Raw genomic sequence first — 23,707 nt, forward strand, 5'->3', positions numbered from 1 at the left:
GCAATAATAATTCACTTGTGATTAGCCAATATGATATCATAATATCACAATCTTGATTAGGAGCTGGCTCTACTAGTAGTCTTTATTAATTGAAGCGCGTATGAACAAGGTTACCGCAAAGTTAAGAAATAAATTTAAAATTGTAGATCCAGGCTCGGAGGGCCCATAATTAATATCTGGTAAGAGAGAATAAAATTTAAAGGCAGCCACGGGACTGACCAACAGAAGTGACTATTTCTTATAACGGGCTGTGGAATATACATATCTTGAAAAAATAAAGTGATAAGTTTATTGATTGTAACATATCCTATTATATTATATCTTTTTCAAAATTATATTTTAATTATATTATCATTAACTAAGTTGTATGGGAGTTTTAACCCATAGAACTGTAGGTTATGATTTAGGAGTTTTTACCCATTGAACTGTAGGTTCTGATTTAGGAGTTTTTTTAATACACGCAATTGTAAGATTGTATACATTTTAAATGAAAAATTCAAATAAATACCATTTATTAATTAGTTTTTTTCCATGAAAAGGCTTACACACTAATACCAGTTATTACAATTCGTTAAATATTAGTGCATATTTTAATGGAATGAGTTGTATCAAATGTACAGTACGCCATGCAATACTTGACTAATCGGTAGGCCACAACCATCATTATTTGTACTATTTCTTTATGATAAACCCTAGGTGATCAAAATATCTTGCTTGCAGTATCCCGAAAAAAATGCTCATATGGTATTGAAAAGAAAAATAAAGAGTTAAATTCCGGAGCCGAGATCCTATTTGCATGGTATAAGCATCCAGCCTGAGTTCCTTCGAAAAAGAATTCGAATGAAAAGGAAATCAATTGTCAGATTAAAAGAAATAAACTAATCGGCATATACTTAAATGAAATGTTAAATCACTTAACTCTACCAGGAATGTGTCAGCTAACTATGTAAAGACACTTAAAATGGCACTTAATCATTTCTCTTATATTTTTGTCTGATTCTCGCTCTTAACTATTCATAAAAAATCTAAAAAAATAATCATTTCATACTTTTTACCATTTTACCACCGCCTATTTTGACCTCATCCAAAAATAGCCTGGCTGATAACGATATCTGTGCCTGAAAATATTTTCGGTTTAAAGAGTAATCTGATTATGTGAAAATTGCCTCTCTTATCGTAGACTAATAGAGTGTTCGGAACTGACGAAACAAGAATAAGGCATTGATGTGTAATTGTTTTGTTTACACATTTGTTTGGTCTGTTAAATCTTCAGTCATTGTTACTGTAAGGTCAAACTTTGTTTGCAGATTTCCGACGTCTAAAATGCAATCGGGTAATATTTATGTGGCAATGACATCATTGTTGTGCAACCATAATATATGACCTTGGGTTATGACACGGATTTATAATTACTGGCCAGTTCACTTCATCACTAACAATAAATCAGTAATATATCGGTAAGTCACATCGTCGTGGATGCCTTATTATTTTTATTATAAAATTATCACACGTACTATGTAAAGTTTGATGTTAAATAAATAAATTTTACGTTCCATTGGACATTTATTAATTTCGTTACCCCTTGTATTAATAATTTTCAAATGTTGTAATAAATCAACGATTTTTATTTTGCGTGTCTTTTTTATATTAAGTATTTTTTAACGAGACCATATAATCTTTTGTCGATCTAAAAAAACTTTTGCTTTACTTTCATTCAAACATCTAAAACTATAACAAGAAAATACACAGTGTTATTGAACGGAATCATACATTTTATTGAAATTTAGTTTACTGCTTTATTTATTTGTAATGTAGGTAACTATGTAAAACATGAACAATCCAGTGAATATTAGTATGAAAGTCAGAAACCTTTTGATCGACGACATATGAAGGACTGTAAAAGATATGTTCAATTTTATTGTATTATTTGTGCTTAACTTATATCCGGTTAGATACCATTCGCTATTGAGTTTGTATTATCAACAAAATTGTAACCATACTGATTAGAAATGTATTTCCACAATATACCTTACATTACTATTTCCGTCTAGAATTAGACATATAATTTCAGATGACTTCCATGATTAATTAATAAATTTATGACTTTCAATTTGTACAATTCTTTTCCTTGTGTTATAATGCTACTGACACATAATCTACTTATAATAATAAATAAAGATTGCCAAAATTATATTTCTGTTTCAAGAACTGCAAACGCTGCATTTTCCAGTGTGTTTAAAAAAGTGTAATAAGTATTTTAATAACCTCTTACAAACATTCTCTATGAGAGGCGCATTCCTATAGTATCAACAGGGCGCCTTTATTATGAATAGTGTGCAAATTTATGCACCAAATTATAAATAAACTTTCTGTTAAAAACTCCGTCTTCATATAAATTAAATTTATATACGTAAACAAGTTGGTAAAATTTGGATATTGACTCACTTGTTTAAACATCTTTTGAAAACGGCCTCTGTGTTGTGTTTACTTGGATGTAACAACTCGTAATAATGATGTAATGAAGCTAATTTGAAAATAAAAAAATTACAAATAATTATTACAATAATTGTTTACAATAATTAGAATTCCAAAAAATGTAGGAAAACTAAAGCACATGCGCCCCTATACATCCTCAAACGGAAGAACGGGAATAGTGCGTTAGATAAAAAGGTTGAAAATAAGTAAGCATGAGATGACGTGTGTGCTGAAAGAAAACATTTATTGTTCTCAGTTACTATGTCAAAATTCAGAATATTCACCTTTTTCTTTATGTTTTAAAAAGCTGCTCTCCATTAGAAAAACATGAAAGGAATTATGTTTAATATCCGTCATAAAGTCTTAGCAGTATTCCACCATTACAATTGCATTATTTGCTACAGTATTCATTGATTACCAAACAGATTTATAATCGGCGTATAGCTTTTCTATAATAATACCTGAGTGTAATGATTAAATATTTTTACCCCAATAAAATACCACTTAAATAAATACTATTTTAAATGGTATTATTTATACCTGATAACTATGAGAGCTGAACATGTCACTTCAATTTTATAAAAATTATTATTCCTGAGTATATAACGAGTGTAATTCAGTAAATTCAGTATGCATATTCTAGTTTCCATGAGATTAAATGTAATCCTACTTATCACTGTTTAATATTATACGAATAAACAATATTAACAATTACCTATTTGTGTTAATAAAATGTGTAAATGTGTTTGATAAAAAGTATTTAAAATCTAATTTTCAATGCAGCTTATTGCAAAACTATGATACTTCAAAAACATACATATACCGGTAATGGAATACCCTATTAAAGCAATCGTTGATTTGGTCAGTTTGGCATGGCAAATGTTGTGGTTGAGGGCTAAATACATTTAAAGTTAATCCTAATTTACATAAGCTCCTCTAAATTGTGTGCTTTGTAAAAGTGAGTTTGTATTCTTTCTTTATCAATAAAAAACCTTTCAAAAATATTGTTTTATATAATGCTATCGTATTTCCTGTGCAATCCAAATTGTCACGAATAATTTAGTATAGTTTTTTTTTTTTTGGGGGGGGGGGTTGTTACGTCCAATCTGACGTTTATAAAGTTATAAAGGACCTTGGAAGTCCTTAATGAAGCAATTGCTGATGTCATCGCTGGAATAACGCCAGCTATGCTGGGCAGAAGTTTGTCAACGACAATTTGTGCATAGCTTCTCAAAGTCGTCACCTGGGTGATACCATTTTCAAAACCTAATGAAAAGTAAATGGCATTATATTCAGTTTTCAGACATAATTTTTTTTTTATTATCTTGGATGTTTTTTACCTATTAACCATTCAATCAGAGTGTCCGAGACCTCTCTACGAAAATTTTCAGGTATTATACCTTGTTTAAATACAAAAAAAAAGGTTTTTTAGAATCAATAATAACCCACAAATTGGTATTTTGTGTATGTTTGTCTAATAATGGAGTGTTACAAGCGGAAAATGTATTTTGGATTCTTCGGTGCATTTGATTTGGCAAAGATAAGTATACCTCATTTAATTAATTATCCCCAGAGGCCACTGTAGTATTGTGTGATAAACGAATACCTGTGAATTTGTACTGAATACCAGCTTGACATACGTTAACATAACTACCCAATATCTCATCAATCTACCGTGAAGAAGTAACTTACCTTGTGGATTAGCCATTCTTTTATTTGTATAACTAAATAACATGTGGCATGTATGTAGTAATATCGAATGGTGTACGTGACGTAGCTTACCTCACTGAGCCGCTGACTGGACATTCGTATACCCTGGGTGATACACACATGTGACAAGTGTGTATTGTTACCGGCCGGATGTACGTGACATAACTGCTATAGTGAGCCTTTGGTGTATCGTAACATGTCGTTGGTTCAGAAGTCTTATCTTCTGGGGTAGCCGGTGTAGTTGTGAGTGAATATAGTTAAATTTTGTAATATAAAATAAGGGTTGTGGTATCTTTCGACAGGAATTAAATACTACAGGATAATAATAATTCCATTGATAAGAAAAGATAGGAAATGTTTTCTTTCAGTAAGGGGACCACGTAATCTCTATCCTTCCCATGTTAATTTTGCCAACTTTATGTACCTTTTTCTCAAAAAACTATAAATAAATGTGTGCTTGAAATTTTTACCCTATGTACTATACACCTTTTTGTACACATTTATAACTTTTTGTAATAATTGTTTCATAGTAGGAGTTTTGTTAATTTTTTTTGTAAGTGTAAACAAAATTAATTTTTAAAAAATATGTTTTAATTTTGTAAAAAATGCTTAGGTATAATTTACAACAACCAAAAGTTATAAAAATGCAGAAGGCTATAAGACAAACACAAAAAAACTGTATCTTGATATCTTGTATGGTTGCTGAGAAAAAGGTACATACATAATAAAAAAAGTAAACTTTCGGAAAACGCAAAATAAAGAAAACCAAAGAGAATTTTTGACATTGCCTATTTATTTAATACGATCCAGATGCAGATGATGGTTGGTCTGGCCCCTCTTCCTCAGCACACAACTCCTCCAGTTTCTTTTTAGATAGTTGTTTTGACTGTCTGGCTTTTTTTTAATTTCTGCATTTAGTCGATCCGCTCTCCATATGCGCTGGTCATCAAAGGTTTTGAATACTTTTGCAGAGTGTTTTCCAACTTGAAGGCTCAAATTATTCAGAACCAAGCACTTGCTGATGTTTCCTTTGTTGAAGGCATTAACATAAGCTCCTAGTTGAAGTGTTTTTAGTTGAACAAATGTATTCTTCGGAATTCGGTTCCATACTACATTGTTGAAGGATTCATTGGGGTTCTGGCTTTTTCCATGCAAGCATTTTTTAGTAAATCAGGTGCAGCTAGATCCTTGTATATAGGCTTTACAACCTCCATGATAGCTTCAGGCAGATGAAAAATGTGAAGTATGGTCATATTTTTCTTTATTTTGCTGATATTTACACCATGATGATTCTCCTTTAGGACACAGCCCATGGCTTGGTTTATCGTGTATAGCAAACTTCAAAAACATTTTTCAAGCATTTATACTTATCATATTTTTATAATTTATACATCATTTTAAACAGGAAAAAGAGTAGAATTATTTTAAATTATAACCTGAAAATTGACAATTTTTCAATTTTTTTGGTTACACGGTTCCCTTTTAAAACTAAAACAATAATCTAGGCAATTGTAATAGTTATAATTTATATATAACGATATAAATACAAAAATAGCAAAAATATCTGTTAAAACAACCAGCTATCTTGGGTATAAACAAAAGGTTTTGTTCAAATTTCACATTTTTTTAAATTACCACTTAGCTTCCTATAACGACTTGGATTGTGGATATTAATATTCCAGAATATTAATATTTAAATTATCAATGAGACATCCAAGACGATATTAAATATTTTTTTATTAGTAAGCTCCGAGTGAATGTTCAGTACAATTTATTACTAAATTGTTAACTATTAAATATTATCTGGTTTGTCTAAACTAAAAGTCACAGATCTAAATAAAAATAATGGATTTATTTTAAACTTCCAAATTAATAAGTTCAACGTTTCAGAATATTTTTATCACTTTATTTTCCACAAAGAATTGATAAACCGTTTAATAAATTTAAAAGTTCCTTTGGCAAGAAATAAAAATCAAATATCATTATTAATCAAATATATTAAACTAAAATCAGAGCTCTCTTCTAAAATAAAATAATAAAGTTTCAAAATAAAAATCAAATACCCTTTGGAAATAACTAAAATAAACATTTTGACTTCTAAGTATACTCAAAATTCAAAATAAAAATTTAAACTTCTCTTTCCACTAGTTGAACCTTAACTTTCAAGTCTCTGCAATTCAGATTACAACTCTCTCAAACAATTATTGAAGTTCAATTAATTACCAATTAACAATTCACAATAAAACAGTTCTAATTAAATGTTAATAAATTACTAAATTTCCAAATTTCAATTAAAGTTATTAACAAAGATCAATTTTAATTCACTTTTCTAGCAAGTATGAACCAAATGTAACCTGTATGATTCTAGTATGCTCTATTGTTCATCGAGAATTAATTATGCAGATTGCTCTGTAGTTTCAGAATTTAATTTATCCTATAAAAAGACAACAAAATTAAATTAATATCAGATCAGGAAGACTATTTCAATGAATGTACGTCATCATAAATTTGGTGCTTACCTCTAAATCCCTCGCGGAAAAAATGTTTTAGAAACACGGCGCACTGTTTAATCAACTTAACTCACGAAAATAACAAAAAAATTGGCGAAAATTATGAGTTGGCGCTTTTATACTCCCTCCCTCCAAGCAACTTTGCAGGACATCCGCGCTGTTCTCTCATTGGTCCAGCTGTATCAAACAAGGAGAACAATAGTCGTAACAAGACAGGTTCTAATCAATTCAAGGCAGTCAACCTGCCTTCCTAACAATTTAAAACTACCAGTACTAACTTGCCAAAGGATTACACGTTCGTTTTTACCCTAACTTTTCACAATCTAATTTAAAATTAAACATCCAATATTTCGTTCCCAAAATTTTCATTTAATTTAAGTTTTAATAAAAAGAATAAACCAATGTAGCTTTTAAAAACGCTACACTTCCTAAAATGGTTGTGAGTGGAAATGCTAAGAGTAATAATAAGTTCAGGAGATAGTTTTATCTCTCCCAAAATATACACTAACATGAGTTTCTATTGAACGGAATTTAAAATAAGACGAATGGTCATAATAAATATAATGATATGCCATACACATCTACTAATATTTTCATATATAATTTCTGAACCAAAAAGAAATAAAACTAACATATTCGAACTTGTATTTGATCTACCACCATTTTGTAATTTTCACTTATTTCGTTTTTATACAAGATAGACTTGTTATAGTAAGTTTAAATGTTGTCCATATTTTTTGGTACTTTGGGATTATACCGACCACAACAGTATGAAGAACACAAAAATATACATTTATAGAAACAAACATTATAGAAAGATAAAAAAATTAAAAAATAACTCTTTAACTACAAAATTGCAAACTTACAACGATTATTCTTGATCACACTCAGCCACCCAAAATGCGAGTGCCCCCGCGCTGATGTCAACGAAAGAAAAACATCCCTCGAGATAGTACCTATCAGTAAAACATCAAATTCTAGAGCGGCTGATCAGAAATATAAATTGAATTGTAATGGAAAGGCAATTATATACCGTGCAAAAAACTTAAATAATCGTGATGCTGCGCGGCATGCTGTAATCGGGATTCTCGAGAAAGATAAGATAACAGCGACAACAATACCCATCGCAATACCTGGAAATGCTTCTTGATTGATGAAATGTTAGTTCTGTTACTCAACTACATAGTTTTATAACGTTCTAAGTTCATTAAAAAAAGTTTAAACGTTGGGGGCATATAACGGAATCTGACCGGCAATAAGTCATGATCTTGTAAAAAACGAATGGCCCCCTTTTCGCTCCTGGGTAAATCCCAAACTCTCATAGTGCCACCCATCACTAATCTATCACACACACACGGTAAAACACGGAAGTACAACAAAGCGACGCACCGCTGAACGGGCGACGAGACTGTGCAATCACGTTATCTACTAGACCGCTCGACTTTGACCTCTGTCTGATGATGGGGAGGGGTTTGTAATAAGACAATTCCTGTTTTATATTGACGAAATATTGTTCTATGCTAATCTAGTAATCAGTAGAAGCAAAATGTCAAATAACGATTCATGTCTTGGTGTGGTCGGTGTAATCCCAAAGTACCTATTTTTTGTACAGTAAAACGTAACTTTTTACAAGCGTTATTATCAAAATTGCGGATTATAAAAATCGTTAAGCTTAAAAAAACTGTAAATCATAAAAAAGGCACTGTCATTACATACATTTTATTTTGACAATTGAATGAAATAGCTAAAAAATCTAGAAAATCAATAAAAAAATTTCAGATAATTTGATTTTCAATACCCCAGGAACTAAATAACATAGATTGCCATTATGCGACAGCACTGCTTTGACTCAACATTTAGCTGATTATAACGTTACTTTGTTGACCTGCTATCGTCCTCATCTATTGAAATATTTAGTTTTCTTTCAAATGAAATATAAGAACATTTTGATGTTTTTAGCTTTAAAAAATAAAGCTTCATTTATATAGGATTTTAAATAAATCTCAATTTGTTCACTTTATTGGTTTTATCAAAAGCGAGTACAAATTTTAATTTGGAAATGCTGGGCTTAATCTATAAATGATATGGTTCAAGATGTGCAATCAAACTGGCGGTATGAATATTGAATTTCTCTTTTTTTAATACTGAACTGAAACTGCCTAGCAGTAAAGCTTTCAAAATTATTTTTTCTTAGCTCTGATATAAAAATATATTACATTCATTGATCGTATGTAAATACTTTTTTAGTTTATTATTTTTTTATTGAATTATATATTTTTTTAAATAACGCTAAATCATGCAATATTTAAAACATAACATGACCAAAATTTAAGAATGTAATATTGTAATCAACAAATTAAAGCAGTAAAAGTTACAACAGCTATAGTTAGGCCATTAATTTATTAAGTACTGGAACAAATGACAACGTATAAAAATCGTCATAAACAAAATAGCAAATCACTACAAGTACAAAATAGTGGCTGTTCAGGTAATTATTGCGTTTGGATATATATTATTTTGATTTGTCTTTGAACCTTCAATAATACTTTAAACGACAATTTCCTATTTATTTTTTTTTAATCGTAATTCTGTCAGGGAGTAATTAGATCACAATGAAATTAAAAAATCCAATATTATTAATGAGAGTAATCAAACAAACAATATTATGTATCAACAATTAATATACTTTATTAAGGTAGCATTACTACTTACAACACTCAATTTTTTCCCGCAAATGAAAGGGCTATTTAATTCAGCTTATGTTACATTTACATTATCTCACTGCCTTCCACTTTACGTGAGTAATTCAATTTTGAAGCTAATAATTCTCACTTGTCATTCTACAGTAAACTCTGCGACAGATATTTTCCAACTGATTCGTTATTGTATACACATCGAATCTGGGAAATTATCAACAATCCTTACACTTAAAAGTTTGGATTGAATCGACGTCGTCAGAAAAAAAGTTTTCTAACTACTTGAAGAAAGTCTTTATACGTAATGGACGGGCTAAATTGACCGTAGCACCATCTTTTATAAGACGCGACGTCAACCGATAGCACGGTTTTAGAATGGTTTGTCTCTTAGTTCTCTACGTCAACTGCATGGGAAATTCGAAAAAAATATCCACATTAGATTTATCCATCACTTATTTAAAAATAAAATTATATATATACACATTTTTAGGCACTCCACTCACATCCTTATTACCATTCCAAAATTGTATAATCGTTTTATAATCGAAAATTATTCGCATCAAAATATTTAACACACACAAACACACGCGCACGCACACACACACACACACACACACACACACAAATATATATATATATATATATATATATATATATATATATATATATATACATTAATTTGTATATTAAGTTTGTATATATATATATATATATATATATATACATATATACTGTATGCAGAAAATAAATGCACAAAGTCTTCTTTAAACAATATAATAAAAATACTTCACATAAATCCTTTAATATTTCGACTAATATTGTCGTTTTCAAAAAGGATACAAAAAAAGTTTAGTATTTAAGAAAAAATATTAAAGGATTTTTGTGAAGTCTTTTTATTTTATTGTTTATATACAGGGTGTATATTATGTCTGGAAAACACCCAAATATATCCTTTAATAATTTAAATATAAAATTTGAAACCTCTTACAATCGTGATAGAGATTGGGCATCTACTTTTTGGAACAATGTTTTGTTATGTCACACCAACGGGGGACGTCCTGCCGAGGGTATCGTGAATATTCTAAATGGAAGCCTATACCTTGTGATACATAATTTTAAAGGTAATAGCTTACTGAATTGAATGCCACAAACCGCATCTCAAAGGAATTATTCTATCAGAAAATAGAGCATTTTTAGTATTGAAAATTTACTGATGTTCAACAATGTAATTTTAAACATGGTTCTTGCCACAAAATGTGTTACACTAATTTTTTTAGCATTTTTTTAAATGTTCAATTAAAATAAAATAAACAATTTATTTTTAAGCTGGTTTCATTAGTACAAATTTACCAGTTTTTATTACAATGAATAAAACGTATGAGTCACTTTCTCTGATTACTTATGAATCTGTACTTGGTGTTTTCCAGTCAGCAGGAAGGTTTAAAGAGACAAAGGTCACTAGCCTATGAGAAACATTATTGTGTTATTAATCATCTGGTCTACAGGTTTCAGTTTGTTGAGCATGGAGCTTTCACTAGGACAGGTCTAAGCTTGGGAATTACAAATGGACAAAGGTCATATCATTCCTGTCGAGTTAATCAGTGTCTCTGAAGCATTGCTGTCAACAAGATATCTAATTACAGTAGTTCAGTTTTTATTTGGCATTTTAATGGAATTGTCTGAAAGAGAAACGAATTACTCTGTTGATGATGCGAGGATATGGCGATCGTCCAAAGATCTTATCGGGAAGTTTGTAATTTGTTTAATGACACTTTCCCAAAAGGAATCCCATAAGTGTTTCAACAATATCCAAAAACTATTGAGCGTTTTGAAATGACAGGGAGTGTACGTAATCGGCCAAAGTCGGGTAGGATACAATCTGCAACAGATGAAGAACATGCACTAGATGTTTTGCAAACATTTATTGAAGACCTACATACATCGCTCAGAAAAGCTGCACAGCAACATGATATGCACCCTATGTCTGTGAGTAACATTTTGAAAATTAATACTGTAAATACAAACCATTTAAAGTTCATTTAGTCCAACAGTTAAGTGAGGATGATTACGACAGAAGAGTTGAGTTTTTGTGAACTTGTGATGCGCAAATGTGATGACAATAGAGATTTTCTGACCAACATACTATTTTCTGATGAGGCAACTTTTTTCCTAAATGGCAATGTTAACAGGCACAATTGCCGTTACTGGGCTAGTGAAAACCCACATTGGATTACTGAGTCCCATTCACAGCAACCACAAAAACTGAACGTATGGTGTGGAATTTTAGGTAACAAAATTGTTGGACCCTTTTTAATCAATGGAAATTTAAATGCCGAACTTTACTACAATATGCTCCAAAATGAAATAATCCCAGCTATTCAAATTGCATCAGGAGAATACTTTGATAATGTATGGTTTCAGCAGGATGGTGCTCCACCCCATTATGGGAGGACAGGTAAGAGAGTATTTGGATTTAAGGTTTCCTCATAAATGGATTGGCCCGAAGAGGAGAAATCGAATGGGCTTCCAAGATCTCCGGATTTGTCACCAATCGATTATTTCCTATGGGGTCATTTAAAATCCAATGTTTATAGAAGAAAGCCTCATAATTTGGAAGAAGACCTAAGAAACAGGATTATAGAGGAGATTGCTTTGATAACTGAAGAAATGTTAGGCAACTCTGTCGAATCATTTTACACAAGATTGGCTCATTGTCAAACCGTAGAAGGAACACAGTTCGAACAATTGCTTTGACACCAAATGCAGGTAAAACGTTTGTTGTAAGACTTTTCTAACAGCATACATTATTTTTTTTTTGTAATAAGAAATCAATAACATAAGTATTTCCATAATTGTACTGTAATAAAAACTGGCAAATTTGTGCTAATAGAACCAGCTTAAAATGAAATTTTTGTTTTATTTAATTAAACATTTAAAAAAATGCTAAAAAAATTAGTGTAACACATTTTGAGGCAAGAAACCATGTTAAAATTACATTGTTGAACATCAGTAAATTTTCAATACTAAAAATGCTCTATTTTCTGATAGAATAATTCCCTTGAGATGCGGTTTGTGGCATTCAATTCAGTAAGTTATTACCTTTAAAATTATGTTATCACAAGGTAATAGGCTTCCATTAAGAATATTCACGATACCCTCGGCAGGACGTCCCCCGTTGGTGTGACATAACAAAACATTGTTCCAAAAAGTAGATGCCCAATCTCTATCACGATTGTAAGAGGTTTCAAATTTATATTTAAATTATTAAAGGATATATTTGGGTGTTTTCAGACATAATATACACCCTGTATATATATATATATATATATATATATATATATATATATATTTATATCTCAGGTGAATGTAAGTCTAAAGCTGCCTAACCAAGTGTTCACGAGTTCGATTCCCGTGGTGGTCAGTAAAGCATTCCATGTGGATCTGAGCCGTTTTCCCGTACAAACCTTTACTGTGATACTCCAATATTTCAAATTAAACTTATTATAATACGAAAACAAACCAAATAAACTACGTTTAAAGCGTGAAAAAAACTAAGATATCAACTCGAACTAGTTAAGGAAGATGCTGCGTGGCTAAAATAAACATTAATGTTATTGCAGTACAATATTTTACTAAATCATACGTAAAAGTTTAATCATAAACTAATATAAAACTATATAAAAAATGTTTTTGTTGCTTTCCACACCATTCGATTAAGTTCATTACGTTCTGTCTTATTTTTACGCGCTGTTATAAATATGCGCATATTTACCGAACATAGGTAAGGTGGTGAGACAATTCTGTTCCTCCCCTCACGGCTAAACGCCTTAGTAAACAGGGCTTATGGTATTGAGTAAAATTCAAATATCCTTAAAACATACGGTTGTTTCCAAATTAAAATTTAGTTGCATTCATGATCTAATTTCACAGATGTAACCAAAGATAATGTAAGAACTCAGGACATTTATAATTACTACTGGAAGTATATGCTTCATTTAAATAATAATTTAATACAATTACTGGTAAACTTTATTGATTTCTTCTTTATGGTTTGAATTGGTTAAATTAGTCTTTAATTTGGTAACCAGAATTTCAAAACTAAATAAGAACATTTAAATTATTTGCTATTCTTGTATTTATGTATGTATTTTATTTCAATGGTTAAAACGTAGATAGTAAAACGTAGGATGTTTCAAATATATCATTCATAAAAAAGAGGTATTGTCTGTTGGCAGCAATGACTTCATTGATATTTCACTCAGCTGTCAGTGAACTTGTAGCTGTTACTGTTTATAGTTGAGGCCTTGTATTATATTTATGTTATGTTTTATTTCAACACGGTTTTATTACTTATACCCAAAACATTTGTATTGTTTATTTTGTTAAGTGTTTAATATATTCCTGTTTCTAACATACTTAGTAACAAAACATTTAATCTATTAAGTTACAAAGCTATACAATGCCAAAACAATATTGAAGGCTTGGTGAGTGTTAATATGGTATACTTATTCATTTAATTTAGATATTTTATTTTATATTACAGTCACTATTATCAGTTTTTGCCGGAAGTGACGACATTGGTGAGTAATATAGCAATAACTTTTAAGAACCAAATACCATCAATATTTAGGCCATAAAGCCTATTAATGATTTGGCACAGTTTCATTGATAGAAACGTAAACCGTTTAAGAAAAACAAAATGACGTTGCTAAATTGTGGAATTTGTTAACTCCGTACTTACTTCTACGTAACGTCTACGTCAACAAACATGCCATTATAAAAAACCTTTCATCAGAGTTTAGTAGACTAAAATCTTCTATAACTTTTTAGTTTATAAAAACTTAAGAAAAACGCTTACCATGTTGTTAAAAACTAAAACGAAGGGCAGTATATTTTGACCTAACCAGAAAATAAGAAGCTTACTAAAAAGAGAGGCTGCTGTGTTAATTCAAGACATTCATGGCCTCAATAGCTTAAGTGCCAAAGTTTTAATCTAGGACGACATGATAAGAAACTACTGCATTAAAAATAGATTCAGTTACAGTATTATCTATAAGTTATATGGGAAGCTTTTACATTTTTATGGCCTCTTAGTGTCTTTACTTTATCTTTTTTCCACAAATTGCAAACCACCATCTGTGGAAAGCTTATAATACAACTCATAGATATCACGTGGAATACATGAATAATAATGTTTTGATCAGAGGTATTAAATACAAATTTGTCAAAAACATTGAATATTTCTCGAACAGGAATATCGCATCCGTGCAGTTACAAAAAAGCGTAATTTTATCGGTCAGAAATACTGTATAGAACTTAGTAGGGTTGATCCTATAATACCGGTCAGAGATATTTATATGACTGAGCCGGTAATATCGTACACGTTTCTATCTGGAATATTTTATGTAATGGTCTCAAATATATCTAATTTTATGAATGTCCACCAAGTTACAAAGTAAAACAATTATACTTTTTACCTTTATCAAATGAAACAAAGGAAAATGATAAATATATTTTTATTTAAAATTTGAGAATTTAAAAAAAATATTTATCATCGCCAGAAGTCAATATTTTGGCGTATTGTAGATTTCGTAATTCCCGAGGAGCAGCAATAACACCGAGATACATGTAATGGTAAAAGGTGTTATATATGAGTATGTTTTGATTATAGTTGTTTATTAAGATGTTCAAGAAGACTAATTATCGATTCCCACAATGACTTTTTCACAGACAATAAATAATAATTGCATATAAATAGAGCTAGTATATTTTTACTTCATATCCTTTAAATATAAAATTATTGGTTTTATATAAACTATTATCTCTTGTGTTTAAAATAAAAATCAATCAACTACGATAAAATAAGGATCTTTACAATAACGACGTTTACACAAATAAGCAATAGTTTTCTTAAATTGCACCGATTCAACCTATTTATTGACATATAAGACATGCATACAATTAAAAGTAAGTAAGTGTCTCTGTAAATTTTATTACATACAGTACAAAAATAATTATTCAAATTTGTTTAGATATAACTCCTTCAGGAAAATACATGTTTAGTTGTAATTAGCAAATATGTAATGTTTGTTTTATCTTGCCTTGTCTGTTGATTTAGATAAAAAATTTAAAAACAATTCATTGTGTTACTGACAAGCTCTTAAGAAAATGTTTCATGTTTCAATGTTATAAAATTTGTTTCACAGCCAGGTTGTGATCCTCTAAGAATTGTTGGAGTATTTTAAACGGGTTTCTATGGGTGACATTCTCTTGTTAACTATTAAAAGGGACATGTATTTAATCACACACACAAAACTTTATTGTAATAGTGTAGAGCAGATTTGACAAATTTTTGTATCTGGGTGATGGATTAGGATTAAGAAATGATTTTGTAAATTACAAATTTCAGAATTTTTGTAATAATTATTTGTAAAATGTTGTTTTACAATAATTCAACAACGTTTTTCTTCCAACTTAAGTTTGAAATCAAGCAGTCACCGCACAATAGAATTAGAACTAAATTGAAAACCTAATATCATAGAACATATTCGATTTTAAAATATTTCTTAAGCTACTACAAACTTGATATCCAGATGTACAAGATACACACAGATAGATCACAGAAAAAAAAACAATTGTCAAGGTGCAGTTCTGTAGATCTTGGCTTGCGTTTGTCAGGTATTTGCCAGAGTCTGCTGGTTCGTTTGGATCTGAATATCTCTTTAGCCCTGGTCCCATTCATGGGATGAAACATTTTATTTTGAAGTACTCTCACAACAACATTTTCAGAACCAATGATGACTTTACAGACTTACAGAAAAGAAGACTCTGGTGATCCTTTTGACGACGGTTTTTGTGCTGCAATGAGTTCAATAAAGTACAATGCCATCAGATGATAATTAACCATTCAAGTGTAATATGGTTGAATCACCAGTGCAATATCTTTTATAATTGCATTATATTTTATTTGGTTTCAATCAAATAATTTTTATTTAATATAATATAAATATACTTAAATGCCTTTCCTAAATCATGCTGACCGCCATTCTTACATTTACTTATTGTGAAAATAGAATATAGAATATAGCTGATTGAAATATATAAATAGTAAATTATAGAATATTATATTATGCAATAATTAAGTTATCATAATTGTACACGAATACACAAACTACCACCAACACATATTTGACTATCGGTATACGTTTTGAAATGGTAATGATATTATTGAATAATAATTCATTGGTTTCAGTTTGCGAGCTTTTACAAACGGAAAAAAGGGAAATGCTGTTTCAAATACTTCATTCAGTCAATTTCCAAAGAAAACGAGATCGTTTTATATAGTCTTACTGTAAAACATAAGGAAAACGTACCAGAGCCAAGAGTAAGAAGCTTAGTTGATTTAGTTATTTAGTAATTAGAATATATGAGAAACATGAACGAGAAATTAATATTGTAATAAACTCTTCACTACTACTCAATTATTAACAAAATATTTATGATCACTTAAAGTTTAAACCGTTGTAGTTAGTGTACTTTTGAGTTATGAACCACCCCATGACCGAACACCTCTCTACCCTCCCTACCCGCGCTTCTCTGCCGCTCTGTCAATCCCTATAATGTTTTCAGGCATCACACGTTAATACAGAGTCACTGTATGGCTATATTGATGCCTTTCGTTTGATATATAATTCTGTTCATTTATACATCGTCTTAAGTTGTGATACTTGGTTAAAACTCGTTCCTAATGACAAAGGTTTCTAACTAACCGGTTTTATCAATGTTAGGAACGACAAGGTCTGTACAAGCATGATGGTGGAGTTCTATCCACTTCTATCATATAATGGTCCAATACTTCTCGGAATGGGCACAGTACACGTTTCTGGAAGTTAGTGTCAATGCGACTCATATTCTTGTAAGTCCATTCTATAAAGCCCCAAATATAGGCTTTCTTGCTGAATATTAACACACTTATCGACCTTATAACTCGTTACAGATAAGCCATCGGCACTGGCAACCTGAAATCGAAATTGACCGGATCTTCTGATCATAACCAAACATACTTGACTACAATGTTTAAATCTTGTAACCTAACTTTATTCCCATTTCAACCTACTCCCCATAGCGTTACAACTGACACCTGACTGGACGTCATTGTTGTATCTAGCTCGGCCGATTCAACGCAAAACGGACAACTTCCTGCACCTGGACTTTCCAAGCATGATCTTATCTTGTGTGCTTATAAACTCTAAGCACCAAAATCTATACTAAAAGACATTACATCGAAAGTAATGCAACATAAATAATTTCGCTCTTCTCGCTGATGCTGCTATTCTGCCCTTGGAATGAGGTTGATGTCGCCAACGATGTGAACGATATGGTTTTCATATCTAACTCTTGTTCAAATCCATTTAAATATTTTTTAACTCGTCTAAGGCTTTATACTGCGTATACCAATCTATCCCTTCTCCTCTTAAAATTAAAGAAATATGGTTTTATGATGGTTGTGTTAACTGGGTTAAGTCTTACCTCACTGGACGTCAGAAATATGTAAAAGAGGGGCATAAAATGTTTACTGGAAAAATTAGGAGGGGAGTATCACAGGGCTTTGTTCTTGGACCCCCTCACTTTACGTAAACAATATTACTTAAATCATACGGTATTCAAATATACATATGTACGCCGAAGATTGAAAAACGTACGTTCATAGTTTACTTAACAAACTATAAATTTCTGTGTCATTATTCAACTTGTTGGATCTTTAAAAGGGATAAACTTTTAGGCTTGACAGCCATAAATCTATATCCTTATAAAAGTATTTGAAATTTCATTTTATAGTCTTTATAAGTTTTCATTTCAATTAAGAAGTATAGACTATCTACAATACATTTAATGTGGTTTATAGATGGTCTATACTTCTTAGTTATATCCTTTGTTTTAAATAAGGGACAATAATATTTCAAGTCTTATATGATGTTTTACTTGTGTTTTGGCTTACATTTATCTTTATTATTTTAACTTCTACTCATATTTTTTTATCAATATAATTATAAACATCATACGATATTCAGCACTCAAAAGCTTTTATTTAATTGGTACTCAGTATGCATAGTATAATATAATTTAATAATACAATCTTTTTCAAAAACGAAATAATTAATTTTATTTTCGTATTTCACCAGACAACACAATACTCTATCAAACAGGACATACTCTACCTGCATGTTTAATATAATCTTTTTTTTCAAAATGTGGTGAAAAAATAGAACAGTGAATAATGGAATACGGAAACCGTATAACTCAAGATTCTAGGTAGTACAATAGCCATTCTCATCCGACACTTTATGGCACACCCCTTTGTTGTCACCTTGTTTTCGTATTGGTTGATTAATTTCCTAGTGGTAATAATTCTTCCTTTCACTACCACTGTTCTAATAAATCATCGTTATTCTAGCAAAATATAATTTGCTGCGTTGAATAATGTCACGTTTTTTAAAATATAAATAAAATATAACATACCGTGTAAACCCAACTATAAATGTTACTATTTTAAAATGTTATTAACAATCAAATGAATTTTATATGAGCATAGTTATATTTCTCACTGCTTTATTACAATAACTAGAAAAAGATACGTTGATAGTTATAGTTATAATAGTTATTTTAATTGTAATTATAAACTGGAACTATAAGCATAGGCCATAAATATATGTTACCCAATCCAACCGTGTTAGTTGTTGGCAATACTGGAAGCTATTTTGATCCATTTTGATTTAAAGAACACAAGAACAATGTTAAACGCGTTATAAAGCGATTTCATTCGCATAAATCATATTAATCAATGGAGACTTCTTCACAAACCCACATAACAAAAAATGTTATTAGGTATGGAGATGGTCTTGAAATAATCTTGATTGCCTGTTTACCATTAATATCATTCTTTTGGAGTAAAAGCATTCTTGAGGTAATATCACTCCAAGTCTTCATATAGGCCCTACTGCACAGAAAAGTGAGGGTGGCTGTGCGGACTAAATTTCAAAAAATTTTAGCCTATCTCTAAAGATGAGTGTGTTGTAGTGTGGGAAAGTGTATACCTTGTTCATTGAAGAGTGAAGTGATGGGAACTAGAAATTAGGATTAGGAGCTTTGCCTCACTTGTCCGTATGGATACGCAGGTTCTTTCTAATTATTGTCTCTGCTAAAATTATTTTGGACAATGCATCTCAAGAGGAGATATTCAAATGTGGATTGAACTGTATTTTGACTTAATTGGTAATGGATTTTAAAGATGAAGTTGAATTTAACACGAAGTGGTATGTTAATGTAGTGATTATTAGCAAATACCGTATTAGCTTTCTCATCAGGTCAATTTTAATGTCAGGTATTTCATTAAACATAAATATGCAATAATTTGTGTTAAGAAATATTATTACACCAGTTTAATTACAAAATGATAATTGAACATTAATTTATCTGCACCATTAAAATGGTAATACAATTTTGAAAAACTTGGTGAATAGATGAAATATTTTCAAATCCATATGTTGCCTCGCTGTCATTGCTCATAAGTAACATTTCTAACTTGTTTAGGTAACTTGTAAGCCAGTATAAAAACTCCAACTGAAGCAATCTAATGTGAAGTCTGACGACTCAATTATTCTCATTTTTTTAAACAATATTCATTCAGTTACTAAAGTTTAGTAGATTGATTCTTATTCTACTCGCTGTACCCAAACACTACCCTTCCCAATTATAACTCTTATTTATTAAAACGTTAATTTATTATTATTATTTAAATAAAGTTTGTAGAAAATTATTTCAATGTACAAATTTAAGTAAATTGAAAATATTGGTTAAATACATTTAAAAGTAGTCGTGCTGTCATAATATAATGTTTAAAAAGAATATTTGATTGCATTTAACAGGCTCTTTCAATTCATACAACACAAACTTCCTAGATTGTGATTTCGCTGTTTTAGAGACTAGTACGGCGTAGACCATAGGTATTTTCGAAATACCTACATTTATCACCTTAAGAATTTCCGCTGAATTATCACCAGTTCAATCCGCTGAATAGTTCATGTATGAGGGCAAAATACAAAAAGGGCAATTTCAAATCTTTCATATTATTAAAAAAATCCATAATGCCGTTCGTTCACTTTTGTGTATAAAAATATTGAAAAATGCAAATTTTAAATTGGTAGAACCTTAAACGTTGTTTTTTGGCTTAAACGTATGTGTTTTTCTAGTCAAGGTAAATTAATTTAAAATTAAAATAGGTTACTAAAAACTTTAGTTATGATTGATTTTTTACTTTATTGATTCTTGGAAATATTATTCCTGGCTTAAAGGGTCACTTGCTGTTAGCGAATACCAACCATAATATTATTTCAGTCAGGCTGAACTAATTGCCAGATATAATTATATATAATGATAATAATATAATGATATAATTGCCTGACTGTTATAATAATATTATAACAGTCAGGCAATTACAGGCAACAATACGAAATATCTAATTCATAGTGAATTAGACATAGCTAAAGCTTAGTCTAATGTTCAGACACCACACAATCAATTACAGTGAGAGGTTTACGGTATAACCCGAGAGCTGAGTGTTGTCTCACATATAGACGGGGTATACTTTGAGTACAAGTTATGGATTGTGTTACCTATGTACTGTTTGTAGTGTGGAACATAATGTTTAGTCCAATGTTTAGACACTACACATCATTTACAGTGAGAGGTTTACGGTATAACCCGAGAGCTGAGTGTTGTCTCACATATAGACGGGGTATACTTTGAGTACAAGTTATGGATTGTGTTACCTATGTACTGTTTGTAGTGTGGAACATAATGTTTAGTCCAATGTTTAGACACTACACATCATTTACAGTGAGAGGTTTACGGTATAACCCGAGAGCTGAGTGTTGTCTCACATATAGACGGGGTATACTTTGAGTACAAGTTATGGATTGTGTTACCTATGTACTGTTTGTAGTGTGGAACATAATGTTTAGTCCAATGTTTAGACACTACACATCATTTACAGTGAGAGGTTTACGGTATAACCCGAGAGCTGAGTGTTGTCTCACATATAGACGGGGTATACTTTGAGTACAAGTTATGGATTGTGTTACCTATGTACTGTTTGTAGTGTGGAACATAATGTTTAGTCCAATGTTTAGACACTACACATCATTTACAGTGAGAGGTTTACGGTATAACCCGAGAGCTGAGTGTTGTCTCACATATAGACGGGGTATACTTTGAGTACAAGTTATGGATTGTGTTACCTATGTACTGTTTGTAGTGTGGAACATAATGTTTAGTCCAATGTTTAGACACTACACATCATTTACAGTGAGAGGTTTACGGTATAACCCGAGAGCTGAGTGTTGTCTCACATATAGACGGGGTATACTTTGAGTACAAGTTATGGATTGTGTTACCTATGTACTGTTTGTAGTGTGGAACATAATGTTTAGTCCAATGTTCAGACACTACACATCATTTACAGTGAGAGGTTTACGGTATAACCCGAGAGCTGAGTGTTGTCTCACATATAGACGGGGTATACTTTGAGTACAAGTTATGGATTGTGTTACCTATGTACTGTTTGTAGTGTGGAACATAATGTTTAGTCCAATGTTTAGACACTACACATCATTTACAGTGAGAGGTTTACGGTATAACCCGAGAGCTGAGTGTTGTCTCACATATAGACGGGGTATACTTTGAGTACAAGTTATGGATTGTGTTACCTATGTACTGTTTGTAGTGTGGAACATAATGTTTAGTCCAATGTTCAGACACTACACATCATTTACAGTGAGAGGTTTACGGTATAACCCGAGAGCTGAGTGTTGTCTCACATATAGACGGGGTATACTTTGAGTACAAGTTATGGATTGTGTTACCTATGTACTGTTTGTAGTGTGGAACATAATGTTTAGTCCAATGTTTAGACACTACACATCATTTACAGTGAGAGGTTTACGGTATAACCCGAGAGCTGAGTGTTGTCTCACATATAGACGGGGTATACTTTGAGTACAAGTTATGGATTGTGTTACCTATGTACTGTTTGTAGTGTGGAACATAATGTTTAGTCCAATGTTTAGACACTACACATCATTTACAGTGAGAGGTTTACGGTATAACCCCAGGACTGGGTGTTGTCCTTTGAGTACAAGTTAGCTTTGATGTTACCTATTTACTGTTTATTTTCAGGAAAGTACAGTAATGTTTGGTCTTATGTTCAGACACTACACAAACAGTTGCTGTGAGAGGTTTACAGTTTAAACGCATAGCTGAGAGTGGCAGTTAGTATATAACAGTTCAACAAGTCTACACTGTAGTAATTGTCTAAGGCTGTAATGTGTAAGATTATTTAAAGTTTAATGAAATGTGTCCTACTGTATTAACAGTATATCTGGGTAACCAAATACTAACCATACAATTTCTTAACTAGACTACAAACCTATTCCCCGACCCAATGTCACACAATTGACTTAATGGTGCCACGCCAAAGTTGACAACAGAGACACTGCATGTCACATATTGTAGATGAACAGGAACAGGCACAATATTTTAGACATTTCATAATGTCACAAAGACTAAGAAAAGAATACGCCAATATCTGTGAATCAATTAGTAGAATATAATTATAAAAAATCTAATAAACTTAAAAAATATGTTACTAAATTACTATATGCTAAAAATTACAATTATCTAGAGGTCTAATAATAATAACTTGAAATACAATAGTATTAGTTAATAAAAATTGCACATATACATAGCAGGCTTCATACCAAATACAATGAACCATTGTCCTATAAGTCTTTTTATTCGCGCTTCAATGTAATATAACTATTACGTACTGAAAATATAGATTATAATTTAATCCGTAATAACAATTTTCTTTTATTATAACTTAATCCTTTGCTCTTATTTACAATTTTGCCATGGTATATAATATAAAACTGTTTCCATTAAACCTATTCACATTAAACGACTTACAAAAACTTTAATTCAGCCTATTGAAACTATTCTCTTGAAATTCCTATGAAAATTTGCTGGTAAGAACTCAGTGAAACTTTTTATTCTAGCGTGTTTCCCACATATTCTCGAAAGCGATACATTTGAACGTGCTTGTATAAATATATACGTACAGGAAATGAATAAGTTATAATTGGTTCTTAAATATAAAATATTTATATTTACACAAAATTTAATTCATATAACACTTTTCATGTCTTCTAGATGAAAACCATATGCAGTTTCATAAATTAAAAGCCATTAAAGTTTAAAATT

Source organism: Homalodisca vitripennis, chromosome 4, assembly GCF_021130785.1.
Source record: "Homalodisca vitripennis isolate AUS2020 chromosome 4, UT_GWSS_2.1, whole genome shotgun sequence".
In the NCBI taxonomy this organism is placed as follows: domain Eukaryota; kingdom Metazoa; phylum Arthropoda; class Insecta; order Hemiptera; family Cicadellidae; genus Homalodisca; species Homalodisca vitripennis.